Below are 22,789 nucleotides of genomic sequence, written 5' to 3'. Positions count from 1 at the left end.
TACGGTAGTTATCGGGGAGGCCGAATATAACTTTTAGTAGCAGGGAACCCGTGCAACGAGCCTCTGGACCTGGCGTTACTCCTTTAAAGGTAATATTGCTATGGCGAATTTTTGTTGGGTCTATCCCCATTTCGCGGATTGTATCCTGGTATATCAGGTTTAGACTGCGGCCACCGTCCATCAGGACTCGTGCGAAGCGGTATCCGCCAATTATTGGGTCTAATACTAGGGCAGCCCATCCTGCACGCCGGATACTTGCTGAGTAATCATGATGGTCTAAAGTGATCGGTTGAGACGACCAGTGGCAGGACTCTGCGGTGATGGGCCTTCGGGCGTATTTTTCTGGGAGTGCCGTTTTGTTTCTTCCATTGATCACGTGTAACACGTTTACTGTGTTGACTTATGGTGGAAATTTCTTTTGTTCCCCAGCGTCTCCCTTGATAGGCTCATCCTCATCTTCGCTTGGTGTATCCTCTCCCTTGTGTATGGCGTTGAGCTTGCCGGACTGCTTGAAGACCCAACATTCTCTGTGGGTATGATTGGCTGGTTTGCCAGGCGTGCTATGGACCTGACATGTTTGGTCCAGAATTTTGTTCAGGTTGGACAGTTCATCTCTGGTGCCTTTAGAGGGCGGCTTCTGACCTGGCCGAGAGCTTTTGAACCCGGCGTTTACTGTCGTGCTCTTCGTGCTGTATCCTTTGTTCCGGCGTTTGTTATTGTTGTTGCGCCGTGATTCCTCGTTTCCATCTCTAACTTCGGATGTACTAGGGTCGCTGGTGCTGCATCTGGCTAGCCAGCTGTCCTCACCCGCGCAAAAGCGGGTCATGAGGCTTGTTAATGCTACCATCGTTCTCGGCTTTTCTTGGCCGAGGTGTCTGGCGAGCCATTCATCACAGACGCTATGTTTAAACGCCGCCAAGGCTTCAGCGTCCGGACAGTCGACAATTTGCTTCTTGTTAGTAAGGAACCTGTTCCAAAGTTTTCAGGCTGACTCTCCGGGCTGTTGAGTTATATGGCTCAAATCGTCCGCGTCCGGACGTGGGACATAAGTTCCTCGAAAATTTGCTCGAAAAGCATCTTCAAGCTCTTCCCAACTTCCAATGGAGTTTTCAGGGAGGCCTTTAAGCCATTGGCGGGCTGGCCGTTTGAGCTTGAGGGGTAAGTACTTGATGGCGTGGACGTCATCTCCTCGAGCCATATGGATATGGAGGATGTAATCCTCAATCCAGACCCCAGGGTCGGTTGTTCCGTCGTATGCATCTATGTTTACGGGTTTGAATCCCTCTAGAAATTCATGGTCCATCACCTCATCGGTGAAAGATACGGGGTGTGCTGCACCCCTGTATCTAGGTGTGCCGCGTTGTTCGGATGTTTGTTGTGGTACATTGTAAGCTGGGGCGCGCTTGCGTGGTCCGTAGATGGATCTGGTTGCGCCGTCCTTTTGGCGCGAGACCTCGCGTGGATCGCGTATTGGCTTGTGAGTGGCGTTGTTTGCCGCTTGATGTTGGCCGTCAGGTCGTCTATCCGGCCAGGTGGCCGTTTTGATTTTTGGTTGTGAGGGGTCTGATGCCTCCTCATTGAATTCAGGTAGCGACTTCCACTTTGGGTAGCTCTTGCTGGGGCGATTGTCGCCGTATTTGCTGCTGTGTTGCGTACTTTACTCCATCTGATTTGGAGTGTGTCCTGCGTAGCCTTGAGCCTTTGCATCTGCTTTTTTAGACTCCTCGCGGTGGAAACAAGCCTTTGACGGGCATTCTGCTGCTCCGGGTGCCTGTCCAGCATTGTGTCGTCCAGATATTATCTTTGACAGAATTGGTTTGTTCGGTTTGATTCTCCTTATTGCCGTGGTCCGGCAGTGGTTCGCCTAGCTCCAACGCTGGGTCTGTGTGATCGTTGTTTCTGGCGAGGTGGGATTTGGGGCGGCGCTTGCGCCGCCGCTTTGACAGCTTCTCGAGGGAACAAGCCTTCGGTGCGTCCTTCCGTTCCTCGTCATCGCCTTCTTTTGGTGTGTCCACCATGTATACGTTATATGATGAAGTGGACGTCCAGCGCCCTATGGGCGGTGGTTCATCTTTGCCTCCTGCATCATTGTCCATACCGTCGATGTCTGCGGGGTCGAAGTCGAGCGTGTTGGTTAAATCATCGACAGTGGCTACAAAGTGGGTGGTGGGTGGGCGTCGAATTTCTTCGTCGTCCGCATCCCAGTCCTGTTGGCCATAATCCGGCCAGGGCTCTCCTGACAAAGAGAGAGACCATAGTGAATTCAGAATGTCGCCGAAGGGTGAATGCTGAAAGATATCCGCACCGGTGAATTCCATGATCGGCGCCCACTCGGATTCGATTGGCAGGGGCACGGATGGTTCGGGGTCCGGAAGAGAGTCCGACACCTCGGAGTCACAGGCTGTGCAAAGGATTATGCTGGTGTTCGTCTTGATCGTCGTCGAGACTGCAGTCCCTGAGGCGGTGTCTAGCCACCCGTCCTCAATTGGCGCAGTTGGCTCCGAGCTAAGGGTCGGAGCTGGTGTGGGCGCGGCCTCTGGAGTACCGTCCGGTGGCAGGGCTAGGTCATACCCATCGAGACAGTGCGGCGCGCCTGGCTGTGGCTCGAATCCATCGAAGATCAAGTCCCCGCGGATGTCGGCCGTGTAGTTCAAACTTCCAAATCTGACGTGATGGCCAGGGGCGTAGCTTTCAATCTGCTCCAGATGGCCAAGCGAATTAGCCCGCAGTGCAAAGCCGCCGAATACGAAGATTTGTCCGGGGAGAAAGGTCTCACCTTGGACGGCATCGCTATCGATGATAGTAGGAGCCATCAAGCCTAATGGTGACAACACAGAGGAACTCTCAATGAAAGCACCAATGTCGGTGTCAAAACCGGCGGATCTCGGGTAGGGGGTCCCGAACTGTGCGTCTAGGCCGGATGGTAACAAGAGACAAGGGACACGAAGTTTTACCCAGGTTCGGGCCCTCTTGATGGAGGTAAAACCCTACGTCCTGCTTGATTGGTATTGATGATATGGGTGTTACAAGAGTAGATCTACCACGAGATCAGAGAGGCTAAACCCTAGAAGCTAGCCTATGGTATGATTGTATGTTGTGATTGTTGTTCTACGGACTAAAATCCTTCGGTGTATATAGACACGGAGAGGGTTAGGGTTACACAAGGTCGGTTACAAAGGAGGAGATATCCATATACGTATTGCCTAGCTTGCCTTCCATGCCAAGTAGAGTCCCATCCGGACACGAGACGAAGTCTTCAATCTTCTATCTTCATAGTCTAACAGTCCGGCCAATGGAGATAGTCCGGCTATCCGGAGACCCCCTAATCTAGGACTTCCACAGTCATCATCGACCATCCTCCATCACCAATTTCATGATGCTCACCACTGTGCGTGAGTAATTCCATCATAGGCTTGCTGGACGGTGATGGGTTGGATGGGATCTATCATGTAATCGAGTTAGTTTTGTTAGGGTTTGATCCCTAGTGTCCACCATGTTCTGAGATTGATGTTGCTATGGCTTTGCTATGCTTAATGCTTGTCACTAGGGCCCGAGTGCCATGATTTCAGATCTGAACCTATTATGTTTTCATCAATATATGAGTGTTCTTGATCCTATCTTGCAAGTCTATAGTCACCTATTATGTGTTATGATCTGTTAACCCCGAATTGACAATAATCGGGATACTAACCGGTGATGACCGTAGTTTGAGGAGTTCATGTATTCACTATGTGTTAATGCTTTGTTCCGGTTCTCTATTAGAAGGAGGCCTTAATATCCCTTAATTTCCGTAAGGACCCCGTTGCCACGGGAGGGTAGGACAAAAGATGTCATGCAAGTTCTTTTCCATAAGAACGTATGACTATATTCAGAATACATGCTTACATTATATCAATGAACTTGAGCTAGTTCTGTGTCACCCTAGGTTATGACTGTTACATGATGAACCACATTTGGCATAATTCTCCATCACCGATCCATTGCCTACGAGCTTTCGATATATTGTTCTCCGCCTATTTACTTTTCCGTTGCTATTGCTATCATCACTACAAAATACCAAAAACATTACTTTTACTACTGTTACCTTTTGCTACCGTTATCACCACTATCATATTACTTTGCTACTAAACACTTTGCTGCAGATATTAAGTTTCTAGGTGTGGTTGAATTGACAACTCGGCTGCTAATACTTGAGAAATATTCTTTGGCTCCCCTTGTGTCGAATCAATAAATTTGGGTTGAATACTCTACCCCCGGAAACTGTTGCGATCCCCTATACTTGTGGGTTATCAAGACTATTTTCTGGCCCCGTTGCCGGGGAGCATAGCTCTATTCTTTGAGTCACTTGGGATATATATCTGCTTATCATTATGAAGAACTTGAGAGATCCAAAAACCAAGATCTATCCCTTAACTACGAGGGGAGGTAAGGAATTGCCATCTAGCTCTGCACTTGATTCACCTTCTGTTTTGAGTAAGCTTGCGACACCTACACCTGCTTCTGCTATTCGTTCTGATATGTCGCATGTTATTGATGATGCCACTTCTGCTATGCATGATACTTATGATGAAACTACCTCTATGCCTGATACTACTATGCCACTTAGTGCTTTTCTTGATGAACAACTTGCTAGGGCTAGAGAAATTGAAAATATTGAATCTGATGATACTGATGAAAGTGATGATGAAGAACCACTTGCCATTCCTAAGGGTTATGTTTTTGATCAAGATGCTTCTTTAGCTATTTTAGCTTGCAGAAATAGAACTGAACTTAAAAAATTATTAGCTACATGGAGTAAGCAATCTCTAAATGCTAGAATGAAACCTGACCCTCCTTTTGCTACTTCACCTATCTTTGTTACTGACAAGGATTATGAATTCTCTGTTGATCCTGATATAATTACTTTGGTTGAATCTGATCCTTTTCATGGTTATGAATCTGAAACTGGTGTGGCACATCTTACTAAACTGAATGATATAGCCACCCTATTCACTAAAGATGAGAGAACTCGCTACTTTTATATCCTTAAAATATTTCCGTTCTCATTAAAGGGTGATGCTAAGATATGGTTTAAATCTCTTGATCCTGGTTGTGTGCGTAGTCCCCCGATATGATTTATTACTTCTCTGCTAAATATTTCCCTGCTCATAAGAAACAAGCTGCTTTAAGGGATATATATATTTTTGTGCAAATTGAAGAAGAGAGTCTCCCACAAGCTCAGGGGAGGCTTCTCCAATTACTTAATGCTTTGCCTGATCATCCTCTTAAGAAAAATGAAATACTTGATAACTTTTATAATGGACTAACCGATGCCTCCAGAGATTACCTGGATAGTTGTGTTGATTCTGTTTTCAGGGAAAGAACACCAGATGAAGCTGAAATTCTATTGAATAATATGTTGACAAATGAAAATAATTGGACACCTCCAGAGCCAATTCCTGAGTCTATTCCTAAACCAACTCCGAAGAAGAGGGGTATTCTATTTCTCAGTCCTGAAGATATGCAAGAAGCAAAGAAATCTATGAAAGAAAAAGGTATTAAAGCTGAGGATGTTAAGAATTTAGCTCCTATCGAAGAAATACATTGTCTTAATTTACGTACTATTGAAGAAACCTGTAATTAAAATCCTTTACCCATTGAACAAACTCATGGTCTTGATAACCCGACACAGGTAGTAAAGGTAAACTCTCTCTATAGATATGATAAAGCTGTAATCCCATTTACTAAAATTGCTAGCCCATGCTTAGATGAGTTTGATAAATTTATGGCTAAGCAAGAAGATTTTAATGCTTATTTTGGTAGATAACTGAAATATAATTCAAATATGCTTGGACACTTGGGTGATTATATGGCTAATGTCAAAGGTGAACTTAAACTTATTAGTAAACATGCTTCTATGGTTACCACTCAAGTAGAACAAGTACTTAAAGCTCAAAATGATTTTCTCAATGAATTGAATAGTAAAGATAATGATTATGCTGTTAGAGTGGCTACTAGAACTGGTAGAATGACTCAGGAACCTTTGTATCCTGAAGGCCACCCTAAGAGAATTGAGCAAGATTCTCAGAGAAATAATATAGATGCACCTAGCTCTTCTAAAAGGAAGAGAAAGAAAAATGATAGGACTTTGCATGATTCTAGTGATCCTATTGTTGAAACACCTGAGAATCCAAATGATATTTCTATTTTTGATGCTGAAGCACAACCTGGTAATTAAACTAAAACTAGTGATAATGTTAATAATAATGTTCATGATGATGCTCAACCTAGTAATGATAATGACATAGAAATTGAACATGTTGTTGATCTTGATAACCCACAACCAAAGAATTAACGTTATGATAAGAAAGATTTTGTTGCTAGGAAACATGGTAAAGAAAGAGAACCTTGGGTTCAGAAACCCATGCCTTTTCCTCCCAAACCATCCAAGAAAAAGGATGATGAGGATTTTGAGAGGTTTTCTGAAATGATTAGACCTATCTTTTTGTGTATGCGATTAACTGATATGCTTAAAACCAATCCTTATGCTAACTATATGAAAGATATTATTACAAATAAAAGAAAGATACCGGAAGATGAAATTTCCACCATGCTTGCTAATTACACTTTTAAGGGTGGAATACCAAAGAAACTTGGAGATCCCGGTGTACCAACTATACCATGCTCCATTAAAAGAAACTATGTTAAAACTGCTTTATGTGATCTTGGAGCCTGTGTTAGTGTTATGCCTCTCTCTTTATATCATAGAGTTGATTTGAATAAGTTGACACCTACTGAAATATCTTTGCAAATGGATGATAAATCAACTGCTATACCTTTCGGTATTTGTGAGGATGTGCCCGTTGTGGTTGCAAACGTTACTATTTTAACAGACTTTGTTATTCTTGATATTCCCGAGGACGATAGTATGTCTATTATTCTTGGAAGACCCTTTTTGAATACTGCAGGGGCTGTTATTGATTGCACTAAAGGCAATGTCACTTTTCATGTTAATGGCAATGAGCATACGGTACACTTTCCGAGGAAACAACCTCAAGTTCATAGTATCAACTCTATTGGAAAAATTCCATCGATTATATTTGGAGGTTTTGAATTTCCTATTCCTACTTTCAAGAAGAAATATGATATTCTTATTATTGGGGATGTGCATATCCCCATTGAGGTAACATAGTGTTATTCGAAATTTCTCCGGTTCCATGTTATTCAGAATGAGTTCGTTAACAAGACTTGATCAACCTTGTTAGTGGATTCCTTTTGATGACCATGAGATGGATGAAACTAGAAGGCACAACCTTCTGTACCCCACGTTTACTTTCTGTTATTTATATTAAATAAAATAAAAATATATATTTTTCTGTCTGTTATCTGATTATCCATATAAAAATACCTCGAAAATAAAAGTTCTCCAAATGCCCTGAAAATTAAATATGATTTTTTCTAGAATATTTGAGGACTTATGGAACCGAGAACACACCAGGGGGTCAACCACCTGCCCACGAGGGTGGAGGGCGTGCCCCCTACCTCATGGGCCCGTGGTGGCCCTCCTCCACTTATTCCCGCACCCACACACTTCATCTTCCTCCCCCAAACACGAATATCCAGCTCAAGCATGAGTTCTAGCTCATTTTGCTGCCATTTTCGATCTCCTTGCTCAAAGCACCTCTCACAAAACTGCTTGGGGAGATTGTTCCTTGGTATGTGACTCCTCCGTTGGTCTAATTAGTTTTTGTTCTAGTGCTTTATTCATTGCAATTTTTTGCTGCTTAGGTGACCCTGTTCTTGAGCTTGCTTGTCAAATTTATATGGTCAAAAGTAGTTTTGATGCATGTTATAGGCCCCAGGCACTTGTAGGAGTAGTTACTATCAATATTATTGAGTTTGGTTTATTTTTATTTTGAAGTTACTAAAAAAATTCAGAATTTTTCAGAGGAAGAAAATGCTTAGGAAAATGTTCCAAGGTGGTTGTTCAAGGAAGCAAGGACCCAGGCTTGCAATGCGTGATGCTGACGAAGAGCCACCAAGAGACGCTCCAGTGTGTCCTTGTGAGTGGCCTTCTAAAAATTTTATGGATCAAGCGGGAATAAAAGAAGAATTCAACGCATATTTGCGTAACGCTGATCTCGTGAGCTTCGAGGAAGAGAAGTGCAGTCAGTATCATAATCTCACTAGTTCCTTTGTGAGGAGGTTTGAACTTTCAACTTCACGTAATTCTCCAACTGTCCTGTTTGATCTTTATGATAAGTCTTATACCATGGAGTTAGAGGATTTTACCACTGCATGCAAACTTCCACAATGGGGTAGTATAAGGGATCCTCGCGAATCTTAATTTAGAGATTTTCTTGCTAGTATAACTGTGGGAGAATCTAGAGATATTACACAAGCTACCATAGGGAGCATTCACTTTCCAGCTATACATTATTTTGCTCTCTTCATAGGTAGATGCATAAATGGTAAAGATGAGGCATGTCACATGTGTGTCCCCAATCTCAGTATTCTTAGGAGTGCTGTGTTAGGAGACCAATCTTATAATTTGGGAGCCATTGTTGCACGTAGGTTGCACCTTAATAGATATAATGGAGATTTCTTTGGAGGAATTTATGCAACCCGCATAGCTAATTTTATTGGTATAGACATACGCGAAGATGATATTGAATTACCACCTGCTTACCTAGACTTTAGTTCTATGGTTCATCACCAGTTTGTTGAGAGGAATGAATCACCTCTCCAGTACCGACTAATCTTTAACAGACGTCGTGTTGTTCGTATTACTCTCCTTGCTCCTGCTTTCTTTGATTATCAGGCAAGAGGAGGATATACTATTACCAGAGAGGAGGCAGATGAGTACGAGAGGAGAGAGGAGGCCACTCGTGGCCACACTGCAGCTCAGCGGGCGATAGCTGCTGCATCACAGTAAGACCCCAACTATTATTGTGGATATCCGCCAGGCCAGCCGTGGCCATAGACCAACTTAGGCCAACAGCCTAAGCTTGGGGGAGTACGTATTTTTCACCGACATTACATTATGCTCACACACTCATTGCTAGATGTCGGTGCTCATACTTTTTCATTGTATCATCCATGTTAGTTTATTTTCCTTTTTATGCTTTCTTCTTGTGTGTTTAATAAACCTTAAGACAAACAAAAAATTAGTTGTAGCTTTTAATTAGTTTACTTTCCATGCTTGTAGTAGTAATTAAAAAGAAAACCCAAAAAGATTTCATGTTCTTCCTTTGCTTGTTGGGAGCTTTCCCGTGTAAATAGTTTTATTTCTTTTCTTTGGGGGTCGATAGGAGAAGACCATGATTAAATTGTTGAAGTGGCTCTTATATGCACTCTTGTTGATCTGACAAAAGAGCACATATTGCCTTGTCTTCTCCTGTTTATTGAATGTCTGCAGATTCCAGCTTAGTCCAATGCACGTGCACTATTATTATTATTCACATCGTTCGGTCATGCAAGTGAAGGGCAATTATGATGATATATGATGGACTGGTTGAGATAAGAAAAGTTGGTATGAACTCGACCACTTTTGTTTTTGTAAATATGATTAGCTCATCGTTCCTGATTCAGCCTATTATGAATAAACATGTTTGCAATGACAACTAGAGATCATAGTTTCTTGTGCCATGCTTGATTAGCTATGAGTTATAATGGTTTACCTTGCGTGCCAACATGCTATTAATATGGTTATGATGTGGTATGATAGGGTGGTATCCTCCTCTGAATGATTTAAGTGACTTGACTTGGTGCGTGTTCACGCATGTAGTTGAAACAAAATCAACATAGCCTTCATGATATTTATGTTCATGGTGGCTTATATCCTACTCATGCTTGCATTCGGTGTTGATTAATTTTAATGCATATTCATGACTGTTGTCGCTCTCTAGCTAGTCGCTTCCCAGTCTTTTGCTAGCCTTCACCTGTACTAAGCGGGAATACTGCTTTTGCATCCAATCCCTTAAACCCCAAAGTTATTCCACATGAGTGCACTATACCTACCTATATACGGTATCTACCTGCCGTTCCAAGTAAATTTGTATGTGCCAAACTCTAAACCTTCAAATAAATATCCTGTTTTGTATGCTCGAATAGCTCATGTATCAACTAGGGCTGTCCGTATCTTCCATGTTAGGCGGGTTATTCTCAAGTGGAGTGGACTCCGCTCCTCACTCACGAGATAAATGGATGGTCACTGGGATGCCCAGTCCCATGCTTTATGCAAACTAAATGAAAATAATTGCAAACAAAACTCCCCCTGGGACTCTTGCTAGTTGGAGGCACTCGTTGTTTCGAGCAAGCCATGGATTGATGCTTGTGGTGGAAGGGTGAGTATAAACTTTACCATTCTGTTTGGGAACCGCCTATAATGTGTGTAGCATGGAAGATATCGCCATCTATTGGTTGTTATGTTGACAATGAAAGTAAACCGCTCAAAATATTATTCACCTCTGTTTCAAAACTGAGCTCTGGCACCTCTACAAATCCCTGCTTCCCTCTGCGAAGGGCCTATCTATTTACTTTTATGCTGAGTCATCATCCTCTTATTAAAAAGCACCAGTTGGAGAGCACCGCTATCATTTGCATTCATTACTGTTAGTTTACATTGAGTATGACTTTACTGGATCTCTTTTACCATGAATTACAATGTCTAGTCAGTCCTTGGTCTTTAAAGGTGCTCTACATTTATGTTTTGCGGTCTCAGAAAGGGCTAGCGAGATACCATCCTGTTATATAATATTATGATTGTTTTGAGAATGTGTTCTCATCTGAGTTTTATTATTATGGCTCGCTAGTTGATTATGCTATTGATATGAGTAAACTTGAGACCTATGCGTTATTGCAAATGTGGTTAGTTATAATCTTTGCTGAAAACTTGAATGCTGGCTTTACATATTTACAACAACAAGAGCAAACCGAGTTTGTAAAAGTTTTTCTTTATCACTTTCAGTTTGTCAACTGAATTGCTTGAGGACAAGCAAAGGTTTAAGCTTGGGGGAGTTGATACGTCTCCAACGTATCTACTTTTCCAAACACTTTTGCCCTTGTTTTGGACTCTAACTTGCATGATTTGAATGGAACTAACCCAGACTGACGCTGTTTTCAGCAGAATTACCATGGTGTTATTTATGTGCAGGAGCAAACGTTCTCGGAATCACGTGAAACTTCACGGAGACACTTTTTAGAAAATAAGAAAAATACCTGCCAAAGATGAAGGCCAGGGGGGCCACCACCTTGCCACGAGGGTGGGGGGCACGCCCCCCTACCTCGTGGGCTCCCTGTTGCCTCTCCGACTGCAACTCCACCTACATATATTGAGTTTCGGGGAGAAAAAAAATCAAAGAGAAGAAATCATCGCGTTTTACGATATGGAGCCGCCTCTAAGCCCTAAAACCTCTCGGGAGGGCTGATTTGGAGTCCGTTCGGGGCTCCGAAGGGGGGAACCCGTCGCCATCGTCATCATCAACCATCCTCCAGCACCAATTTCATGATGCTCACCGCCGTGCGTGAGTACTTCCATTGTAGGCTTGCTGGATGGTGATGGGTTGGATGGGATCTATCATGTAATCGAGTTAGTTTTGTTAGGGTTTGATCCCTAGTGTCCACTATGTTCTGAGATTGATGTTGCTATGACTTTGCTATTCTTAATGCTTGTCACTAGGGCCCGAGTGCCATGATTTCAGATCTGAACCTATTATGTTTTCATCAATATATGAGTGTTCTTGATCCTATCTTGCAAGTATATAGTCACCTATTATGTGTTATGATCCGTTAACCCCGAAGTGACAATAATCGGGATACTTACCGGTGATGACCGTAGTTTGAGGAGTTCATGTATTCACTATGTGCTAATGCTTTGTCCCGGTTCTCTATTAGAAGGAGGCCTTAATATCCCTTAGTTTCCGTAAGGACCCCGCTGCCACGGGAGGGTAGGACAAAAGATGTCATGCAAGTTCTTTTCCATAAGCACGTATGACTATGTTCGGAATACATGCCTACATTATATCAATGGACTGGAGCTAGTTCTGTGTCACCCTAGGTTACGACTATTACATGATGAACCGCATCCGGCATAATTCTCCATCACCGATCCATTGCCTACGAGCTTTCCATAAATTGTTCTCTGCTTATTTACTTTTCTGTTGCTATTGCTATCATCACTACAAAATACCAAAAACATTACTTTTACTACTGTTACCTTTTGCTACCGTTATGACCACTATCATATTACTTTGCTACTAAACACTTTTCTGCAGATATTAAGTTTCCAGGTGTGGTTGAATTGACAACTCAGCTGCTAATACTTGAGAATATTCTTTGGCTCCCCTTGTGTCGAATCAATAAATTTGGATTGAATACTCTACCCTCGAAAACTATTGTGATCCCCTATACTTGTGGGTTATCACTCATCAATGGAAATTCTCATGGCGTTGAGAGACTCATTGATATCATGCTTAGGTGGAATAGATCTAACTTTCAAAGAATCAACATCAAGAGAAATTCTATCAATGTTCCTAGCCAAATCATCAATCTTAAGCAATTTTTCTTCAATCATAACATTAAAATTCTTTTGCAAAGTAATAAATTCTTTAATATTAGATTCAAAATCAGAGGGCATCTTATTATAATTTCCATAAGAATTGTTGTAGGAATTACCATAATTATTAGAGGGATTACTAGGATAAGGCCTAGGGTTGAAATTTCCTCTATACACGTTGTTACCAAAATTGTTCCTACCAACAAAATTCACATCCATAGATTCATTATTATTCTCAATCAAAGTAGACAAGGGAATATCATTAGGATAAGAAGAAACAATCTTATTAGCAAATAATTTCATAAGTTCATCCATCTTTCCACTCAAAACATTAATTTCTTCTATCGCATGCACCTTTTTATTAGTAGATCTTTCAGTATGCCATTGAGAATAATTAACCATAATATTATCTAGGAGTTTAGTAGCTTCTCCTAAAGTGATTTCCATAAAAGTGCCTCCCGCGGCCGAATCTAAAAGATATCTAGAAGCAAAATTCAATACGGCATAAAAATTCTGAACAATCATCCACAAATTTAAACCATGAGTAGGGCAATTACGTATCATTAATTTCATTCTCTCCCAAGCTTGTGCAACATGTTCATGATCGAGTTGCTAAAAATTCATAATATCGTTTATAAGAGAGATGATCTTAGCGGGAGGAAAATACTTAGAGATAAAAGCATCTTTGCACTTATTCCATGAATCAATACTATTTTTAGGCAAGGACAAAAACCAAGCTTTAGCACGATATCTAAGCAAAAAAGGAAATAGCTTCAATTTAACAATATCATTATCCACATCTTTCTTCTTTTGCATGTCACACAAATCAACGAAGCTATTTAGATGGGTAGCGGCATCTACACTAGGAAGGCCGGAAAACGGATCTTTCATGACAAGATTCAGCAAAGTAACATTAATTTCACAAGATTCAGCATCGGTAAGAGGAGAAATCGGAGTGCTAATAAAATCATTGTTGTTGGTATTGGTGAAGTCACACAATTTAGTATTATCTTGAGCCATCGTGACAAGCAAGCAAACTAACACACAAGCAAACAAAAAGCAAGCGGGCAAAAAGAGGCAAATAGAGAAAGAGAGGGAGGATAGAGAGAGAGAGGGCAAATAAAACGACAAAGGTGAAGTGGGGGAGAGGAAAATGAGAGGCAAATGGCAAACAATGTAATGCGGGAGATAAGGGTATGTGATGGGTACTTGGTATGTTGACTTTTGCGTAGACCTCCCCGGCAACGGCGCTAGAAATCCTTCTTGCTACCTCTTGAGCATTGCGTTGGTTTTCCCCGAAGAGGAAGGGATGATGCAGCAAAGTAGCGTAAGTATTTCCCTGAGTTTTTGAGAACCAAGGTATCGATCCAATAGGAGGCTACACGCGAGTCCCTCGTACCTGCACAAAACAAATAAATCCTCGCAACCAACGCAAATAGGGGTGGTCAATCCCTATAAGGCCACTTACGAGAGTGAGATCTGATAGATATGATAAGATAATATTTTTGGTATTTTTATGATAAAGATGCAAAGTAAAATAAAGGCAAAGGAAATAGCAAAGGAAATAACTAAGTAGTAGGAGATTAATATGATGAAGATAGACCCAGGGGCCATAGGTTTCACTAGTGGCTTCTCTCGAGAGCATAAGTATTCTACGGTGGGTGAACAAATTACTGTTGAGCAATTGACAGAATTGAGCATAGTTATGAGAATATCTAGGTATGATCATGTATATAGGCATCACGTCCGAGACAAGTAGACTGACTCCTGCCTGCATCTACTACTATTACTCCACTCATCGACCGCTATCCAGCATGCATCACGTTCCTTGCTACCCCTTCTGTCACTGGGTAAGGACACCGCAAGATCGAACCCAAAGCTAAGCACTTCTCCCATGGCAAGAACTACCAATCTAGTTGGCCAAACCAAACGGATAATTCGAAGAGACTTGCAAAGATAACCAATCATACCTAAAAGAATTCAGAGAAGATTCAAATATTGTTCGTAGATAGACTTGATCATAAACCCACAATTCATCGATCTCAACAAACACACCGCAAAAAGAAGATTACATCGAATAGTTCTCCACAAGAGGGGGGAGAACATTGTATTGAGATCCAAAAAGAGAGAAGAAGCCATCTAGCTAATAACTATGGACCCGAAGGTCTGAGGTAAACTACTCACACTTCATCGGAGGGGCTATGGTGTTGATGTAGAAGCCCTCCGTGATCGATGCCCCCTCCGGCGGAGCTCCAGAACAGGCCCCAAGATGGGATCTCATGGATACAGAAAGTTGCGGCGGTGGAATTGGGGTTTTAGCTCCGTATCTGATCGTTTGGGGGTACGTAGGTATATATAAGAGGAAGGAGTACGTCGGTGGAGCAATAGGGGGCCCACGAGGGTGGAGGGCGCGCCCCCTACCTCGTGGCCTCCTGTTTTCTTTCTTGACGTAGGGTCCAAGTCTCCTGGGTCTTGTTCGTTGAGAAAATCACGTTCTCGAAGGTTTCATTCCGTTTGGACTCTGTTTGATATTCCTTTTTTTCGAAACCCTAAAACAGGCAAAAAACAGCAATTCTGGGTTGGGCGTCCGGTTAATAGGTTAGTCCCAAAAATAATATAAAAGTGGATAATAAAGCCCAATAATGTCCAAAACAATAGATAATATAGCATGGAGGAATCAAAAATTATATATACGTTGGAGACGTATCACCCATCGCCTCCTCCTCCACAGCAGCCGGCTGCTCGGCCTGTCGGCGCCATACAAGATGATTATCCTGAAGAGCATGGGGCTTATGTCGTGTTTACCAGCATGGCCGATGAGAGGCGCAGCAGACGGCACCTGCAACAAGAAGTAAATGCGGTAGCATCAGGAACCCCGGAATTCATGCATTGGTCTGAGAAGCCCATCAGCTGGAGCCAAGCCGACCACCCGGAGGTGATGCCCAATCCTGGCACTTATGCTCTGGTGTTGGATGCCATGTTTTCCATCGAGAGGTGAGCTGCTCACTTCTCCCAAGTTTTGATAGATGGCGGTAGCAGCATCTACATTCTGTACAAAGATACCATGGAGAAGTTGGGAATCAAGCAGAGACATCTTTAGCCTAGCCGGACTATTTTCCATGGCATAGTTCCTGGCCTTTCCCGCTCACCAATCGACAAGACTCTGATAGATTTCCTCTTCAGGGACAAAAATCATTTCCGTCGAGAGCCAGTTTGGTTCGAGGTGGTGGACCTTGAGAGCCCTTATCATGCATTGCTTGGTTGGCCTGCCCTGGCCAAGTTCATGGAGGTCCCCCACTATGCTTACCTGAAGATGAAGATGCTGAGGTCCAAGGGAATCCTAATGTGGCGGGGGATTACAAGAAGTCGTCCACCTACACGGCAGAGAGCAGTCGGTTAGCCGAGTCCCTCGTGATCGCGGCTGAGAAGCGACTCCTGGACCGGGTGGTGGCGATGGCCGGCAAGCAGCCGGAAATATCACCCAACCCCAAGGAGTCGGAAGCCGAGGGCTCCTTCAAGCCGGCAAAAGAAACAAAGAAGATACCCTTGGACCTGGAGCACCCGGAGAGGCACGCTGTCATAGGCGCAAACCTTGAAAGCAAATAGGAAGGCGAGCTCGTCGATTTCCTCCGTTAGAATTGGGACATCTTTGCATGGTCTCCCAAGCACATGTCGGGTGTACCGACGGAATTCGCTGAGCACAAGCTACACGTCCGGTCCGATGCCTCAACAAAGCATGCCCCAAAGACCCATTTGCTCTGCCAAGAATCGACCAAGTGATTCACTCCACAGCCGAATGCGAGCTGTTGAGCTTTTTGGATGCATACTCAAGGTATCACCAGATCAAGCTGAGCCCAGCCGACAGGCTGAAGACTGCCTTCATCACGCCATTCGAAGCTTTATGTTACCTGACCATGATGTTCGGCTTGAGAAATGCCGGCACCACATTTCAGCGTTGCATACAGAAGTGTCTCCTCAAGAAATTTGGCAGGAACGCCCATGTCTATGTGGATGATGTGGTGGTTAAGACGGAAAAGCGAGGAACGTTACTAGAAGATCTCAAGGAGACCTTTGAGAACTTGCGTCGATTTTAGACCAAGCTCAACCTGGAGAAATGCGTCTTTGGAGTGCCAGCTGGCAAGCTCCTTGGCTTTCTGGTATCAGAGCGCGACATAGAGTGCAACCCTGTGAAGATCAAGGCCATCGAGAGGATGGAGGTGCGCACCCGACTGCTGGACGTGCAAAAATTTACCGGCTGCTTGGCATCCATCAGCCGTTTCATCAGTCGGCTGGGCGAGAAGGCTCTTCCCCTGTACCAGCTCATGAAGAAGACCACCTTTTTCGAGTGGAATGACAAGGCAGATGAAGCCTTTCTCCAGCTCAAGAAGATGTTGACCACTCCGCCTGTCCTGCCAGCCCCGACTCCTAAGGAGCCCATGCTCCTCTACATTGCCGCCACCAGCCGGGTGGTCAGCACAGTCATAATGGTGGACCGCAAGGAAGAAGGCAGAGCTCTACCAGTCCAGAGGCTGGTGTATTATCTGAGTGAAGTGCTATCAGCCTCCAAGCAGAACTACCCTCATCACCAAAAGATGTGCTACGACGTGTACTTTGCTGCAAAGAAACTAAAGCCATACTTCCAAGAACACCCCATCACTGTGGTCTGCACAGCTCCACTTGCCGAGATTATTGGAAGCCGAGACGCTTCGGGACGAGTGGCCAAATGGGCCATAGATCTGCCCCCCTACACCATCTATTACCAGCCTCGCACTGCCATCAAGTCACAAGCACTGGCCGACTTCCTCGTCGACTGGGCCGAGACCCAGTACCTGCCGCCAGCGCCAGATTCCACTCATTCATGAATGCACTTTGATGGTTCCAATATGCGCACCGGTTTGGGAGCCGGCATCGTCCTCACCTCTCCCAATGGCGACAAGCTCAGATATGTGTTGCAGTTTCATTTTGCCGCCTCCAACAACGTTGCTGAATACGAAGCACTCATTCACAGGCTCTGGCTTGCCAAGGAACTCGGCATTCGCCGGATCCTGTGTTATGGAGATTCCGACATAGTGGTCCAGCAGTCGTCTGGTGACTGGGATGCCAAGGATGCAAACATGGCAAGCTACTACTTCCTCATCCAGCAACTCAGCGGATATTTTGAAGGGTGCGAGTTCCTCCATGTGCCAGGAAATGACAATGAGCAAGCCGACGCCATGGTACGAATCGGCTCCACCCGACAAGCAATACCAGCCGGCGTCGCCCTGCAGCGCCTCCTCAAGCCATTTGTCCGACCATCACAAGAGTCGGATTCCTTCTTTGTATCGGCTCCTCCTGAAGCAGTCGGATCCGACTTGAGGACCCCGGCAGCCGGCACAGGGAATTCGACAGGCGACCTGGAGACTGCAGCAGTCGGCCCGAGGACTTCACCGACTCAGCAAGCGGCAGCCGGCTCCAACTTGCCACCTCCTGGCCCAACTGCCCTTATGCAAGTAGCAGTCATGGCAGCCGAAGAAATTGCAGCACCTTCACGGGCTCTACCCATCCTCAACTTCTTGGTGAACAAAGAGCTGCAGACTGATGACATCTTGGCCCGGCAAGTGCAACGCCGAGCAGAAGCATACACCATAGTCAACATAGAGCTTGTGAGGCGCATCATGGTCACCACGCAGCCTCAAGAGCACTCGTGGCAAAAGCTTTCCGCCACGGTTTTTTCTGGCTGACTGCTCTGGAAGACGCCAAGCACTTGGTCCAGAAATGCAAAGGGTGCTAGAAGTTTCGTTCAAAGCCACATCAGTCGGCTTCTGCACTCAAGAGCATTCTCATTGCCTGGCCCTTTGCCGTCTGGGGCCTCGACATGGTGGGACTATTTAAGACGGCACACGGCGGCATGACTCATCTGCTCGTCGCAGTGGACAAGTTCACCAAGTGGATAGAAGCAAAGCCAATTAAGAAGTTGAATGGTCCGACTATCGTGACTTTCATCTCCGACATCACCATCCGGTATGGCATACCACACAGCATCATCACCGACAATGGCACAAACTTTGCCAAAGGCGTTTTGGCCTGTTTCTGCCTGACGTAGGGCATCCGACTGGACCTAGTGTCTGTTGCCCATCCGCAGTCAAACGGCCAGGTAGAGAGAGCAAACGGCCTCATTTTATCCGGCATCAAGCCCAGGCTGGTCGAGCCTCTGGAGCCGTCGGCCGGCTGTTGGCTCGACGAGCTGTCGGCTGTCCTCTGGAGCCTGCGCACAACTCCGAAGAAGTCAACTGGCTTTACGCCTTTCTTCCTCGTCTACGGTGCCGAAGCCATCATCCCGACGGGCATAGAATTCGACTCCCCTTGAGTTACCATGTACACCGAAGAGGAGGCAAAAGAAGCACGACAAGACGACGTCGATCTGCTGGAAGAGGGTCGGCTATTGGCACTCAGCCGGTCCACCATCTACCAGCAGAGCCTGCGCCGATACTACAACCGAAAGGTGAAGCCAAGATCCTTCCAAGAAGGAGACCTTGTGCTCCGGCTGATCCAGCGAACAGCCGGCCAGCACAAGCTCTCGGCTCCTTGGGAAGGCCCCTTCATTATCAACAAGGTGTTGGGCAATGACTCCTACTACCTCATCGACGCTCAGAAGCCTCGAGCACGCAAAAGAGACGACTCCGGCAAGGAGATGGAGCCACCATGGAATGCGAACCTCATGCGAAGGTTCTACAGTTGAAGCAGTATGTACCACGCCAACTTTTGTATTAAGTACGAAGACTCTGGGTCCCCTGAGAAGAGCTCGGGGACTGCCCTCTTTTATCTATATGATAAGTATCACGCATGTCATTTGCATTATTTCATTAGTCCGTCTGGCACCGGGTTCGACCAGTCGACCTAGGGACTTGCTGCCTTGTACTATGAAATGCTTCCTGCAGCCGGACAAATAATGAGTTGCACCTAAGCTTTCTCCTGCCAGAGGCCGCAGCTCACAGAGCGACTGTTCGGTCTACAGGAGTTAAGGCTGAAGGGATGTCTTCCTAAAAAATGGCTAAGGACCCAAGGCGTACACATAGTCCAAGTCGGCTTCCCGCCTCACCGACCGACTGTCAAGCAGCCGGCCGGCCGGCTCCTACTTAACTTGCTAGAAAACTCCAATCGGCTAAGTACTTTCCTTCCCAAAAGTGGCTAAGTACTTGACCCAGCCACAGTCCGTGGAACGGCTGCTCGGCTGGCAAGGTGGCAACCGAGGGAAGGCGGCAAAGGAAAAAAGCCAAAGAGCAGAAGCAAGGAAAGATAGTACTCGGCAAAAATATTTACACGTCAAAAGGCCCTTGGCCGACATTCAACAAGAGTTTAAAATACACCCCGCGGGTGGAATTGTGCAAAGTTAACAAGTTTGTCTAGACTGATAAGCAGGAAGAAACAAAGGTAAAATGGCAGCCTAAGAAGCAGCAGACGGGTTCGGCGAAACGGTGGAGTCGGTGGTGTCGGTTGGTGGAGCGGTCGGCTGGTCGGTCCCCGCTTGATCGCCTTCAACAGCAGCCGGCCTACTCGGGCGTGGCTCGTTGCTGGAGGCGCGGTCGAGTTGAGGCTGGCCATTTGCTCCGACCTCTGGCGCCTCCTCTTCACCTTCCTCCTCCTCTTCATCTTCTCCCTCGTCGCTAGAGTCGATCACCTCGGCCGAGTCCCCGCCATCCTCCGGGTTTGGCCCGAACCACTCTGGCGGCGCCTCAGCACCATTCTCAGCCAGCTCTGGGATGAAGACACTGGTGTTGGTGTACTCGGCGATCGCCGCCGCCCGCTTGACAAGATCACCCTCCACTGGCACCAGCTCCTCCTGGGCTTCTTGTCGAAACGTGGTCAACTGGGCTAGATTTAGCCTAGGGTACCATGCCTTGATGAACTCCAAGGCCCGGGGCGCTCCAGCCTGGGCTGAAGAGCCCTTCCACGCCTCAAGGCGGTCGGCCATCACCTCCAGCCAGTCGGTAGTTCGGCTGGGTGTGCACGGAGCCGGCATGTCGGGCCATAGGGCGGCGACCGCCTAGGCGCCGGCACGTTGAAGGCGGCGCAACATCCGATGAGTCGGCCGAAGACGAGCCTAGATGCTGAGAAGCTGCTCGTGAAGTGTGCGGGGGGTGTTGGCGGCGATCTCCTCACCTTCTGCCCTTCGTCCTTCGCGATCAGCCTCAATAGCCTGGTTGGCAGCACCAGAGTGACCTAGGAAGAAGTCTACTTGGACAAAAAAGCAAATAGTCAGACCGGAAACAAGAAGTCGGCTCGTTCAGAAGCCAGCGGCTTGAAGAAAGAGTAAAGAGAGTAGCTCACCGTCGACCAGGTCTTCAATCTCGCCAAAGCCGGCTGTCCGCATTGCTTCCTTGTCAGTCCAGGCAGAGCGCTCGATCTCGAACTCGGCAAGGAGACCTGCCTCTTTGTCCTCCGCCTCCTTCTGGGCCTTCTTGAGAAGCTCCGCTTGCTCCGCTAGTTGCGTGGCCAGCCGGTCACGCTCCTCAGCCAGCTTGTCGCAGTCCGCCTCCCTGGCACGCAGCGCGGTATTGGCTTCGCCCAGCTGCTGCTGCTGCAGGGCAGTGTTGGCCTCTACAAAAGGAGAAGAAGAAAAGGACATCAACAATCAACAAAGAGAAAAGCAGTTGCCGGGAAGATCCGGCCCGACTGTTCAGCAGTCGGCCCGAATCTCGGGGACTACAGCCCGCGGTTATGCCAAAGCGCCCCCACGGAGAAAGAAAAAGACTTACTCCGGCTCTCCGGCAAGTCGGCGGCATGTTGTTCCGACTCCTGGACTTTGGAGTTGAAGGTGGCCGCACGAAGGTTATGATAATCCTGCAGCAAAGATATCGGACAATATCAGTACTCAGAGCTTGCCAATTAAAGTTTGTTGCCGCCTGCTCAGCAGCCAGCCCGAAACTCGGGGACTACACCAAGTGGGTGCGCTGGCGCGCCCCCATGAAGCAGTGTAAGAATCAAAAACAAAGAAGCAAGAAACATACCCGGATGGCGGCTCGCGACTCTAGGAACGCGTTGTTGCAGTTCAAATGGCATGTACCGCCTCCCCGCACCCACCCAATGGGCGCGGCGCTGGTTGCTTCGGCGTCCGGGATCGAGTAGCTCGCAGTGTCGGTCTCCAGCGGGCATGGCGCCGAGGCTGCTTTCGCAAATCGGTGTCGCAAGGGTGTGCGGACCTCTGGAGTTGGGCCCGTCACCAGCTCGGCTCCGGCTGGTCAGCCGGCCGTTTGTCCCACGCCTCCTCGGAGGGTGGTGGCGGGGGCACGATTACGTCCGGCATGATGACGTTGCCGCCGTCCCTCTCCATGACTGGGTGCTCATCGCCGGCTCCCCTAGTCGGCGCCACGAACTCTGGTGGTGGCGGCGCAGAGTTCAGGGGGGTGACGAATATTGCTGGCTGACGGCGCGCGGTTTCCTCGGCCCGCTTCTTCGCCACGTCAGCAGCTTCGGCCTCCGTCCCCTTCTTCAAAGCGGTGGCCTCCGCCTTGGCAGCCTCCGCCTTCTCCAGGCGGGCGGCTTCCCGCTCCTCACGCGCCTCCCGCGCGTGTTGCTCCGTCGCCTCCCGGAGGTCGGCGGCCGGATCAATTCGCCGGGTGGTGGTGGAAGTCTCCGCCAACCCCACGATGGAGGCGGCGGCCGCCTTCTCGAGAGAGAGCGGAGCCCTAAATTCAAGAAATAAAACAAGGGAAGTTCAGAAAGAATCAATGAGAAGGAAAGAAACAAGGGAAAGATACTCACGCCGACACCATAGGAGGCGCCTTTGGGAGCTTCTGGTACTTGGCCGCCTTCGCTGCGGCCCCTTTCCACCTGGTCGCGGTGGTTGGATGCTTGGCCTTCTTCGGTGCGCTGCCGAACAAGGCGGCGCCTTGCTTACGCTTACGCGAGCCGCCTCGAGCAGTCGGCTCGACAGAGGGGCCCGCGTCCGCCCTGCCGGCGCCCCGCGCAGGGCGCGGCTCTTCTTCCTCCTCGTCATCATCAGGCCAGGTCTCAATGCCGACTTCTTCGGAACCACCGGCTTCGTAGACGCCGCCTGTCGCGGTGTCCTCCAAGGCGGCCGCCCCCAGGTCGGGGTCGTCCACGTCGCTCACCACCCGGTCCGGTTCATAGTCACTGTCCGCCCCTACGATGGCGGCTGTCGCATCCGACATATAGATCTGTTTAAGATAATGAGAGGCCGACTGATCAAGACCAAGGTCAATACTAAGAAAAGTATCGAAAAGAAAGAGTTGGAAAACTTACCGCAAGCGGCGG

The 22,789-nt window shown here is 46.8% G+C and overlaps 1 pseudogene; it reads right to left on the bottom strand.

Moving 5' to 3' along the window:
• The window catches only part of LOC147986179 (uncharacterized), a 50,285-nt pseudogene that overhangs the window by 15,364 nt on the left and 12,132 nt on the right, over positions 1 to 22,789 (bottom strand).

Source organism: Triticum urartu, chromosome 2A, assembly GCF_056163025.1.
Source record: "Triticum urartu cultivar PI428250 chromosome 2A, HENAU_Tu73, whole genome shotgun sequence".
Classification (NCBI taxonomy): domain Eukaryota; kingdom Viridiplantae; phylum Streptophyta; class Magnoliopsida; order Poales; family Poaceae; genus Triticum; species Triticum urartu.
Note: the sequence above shows the minus strand (reverse complement) of the source record. Positions and strands in the feature narration are given on the sequence as shown.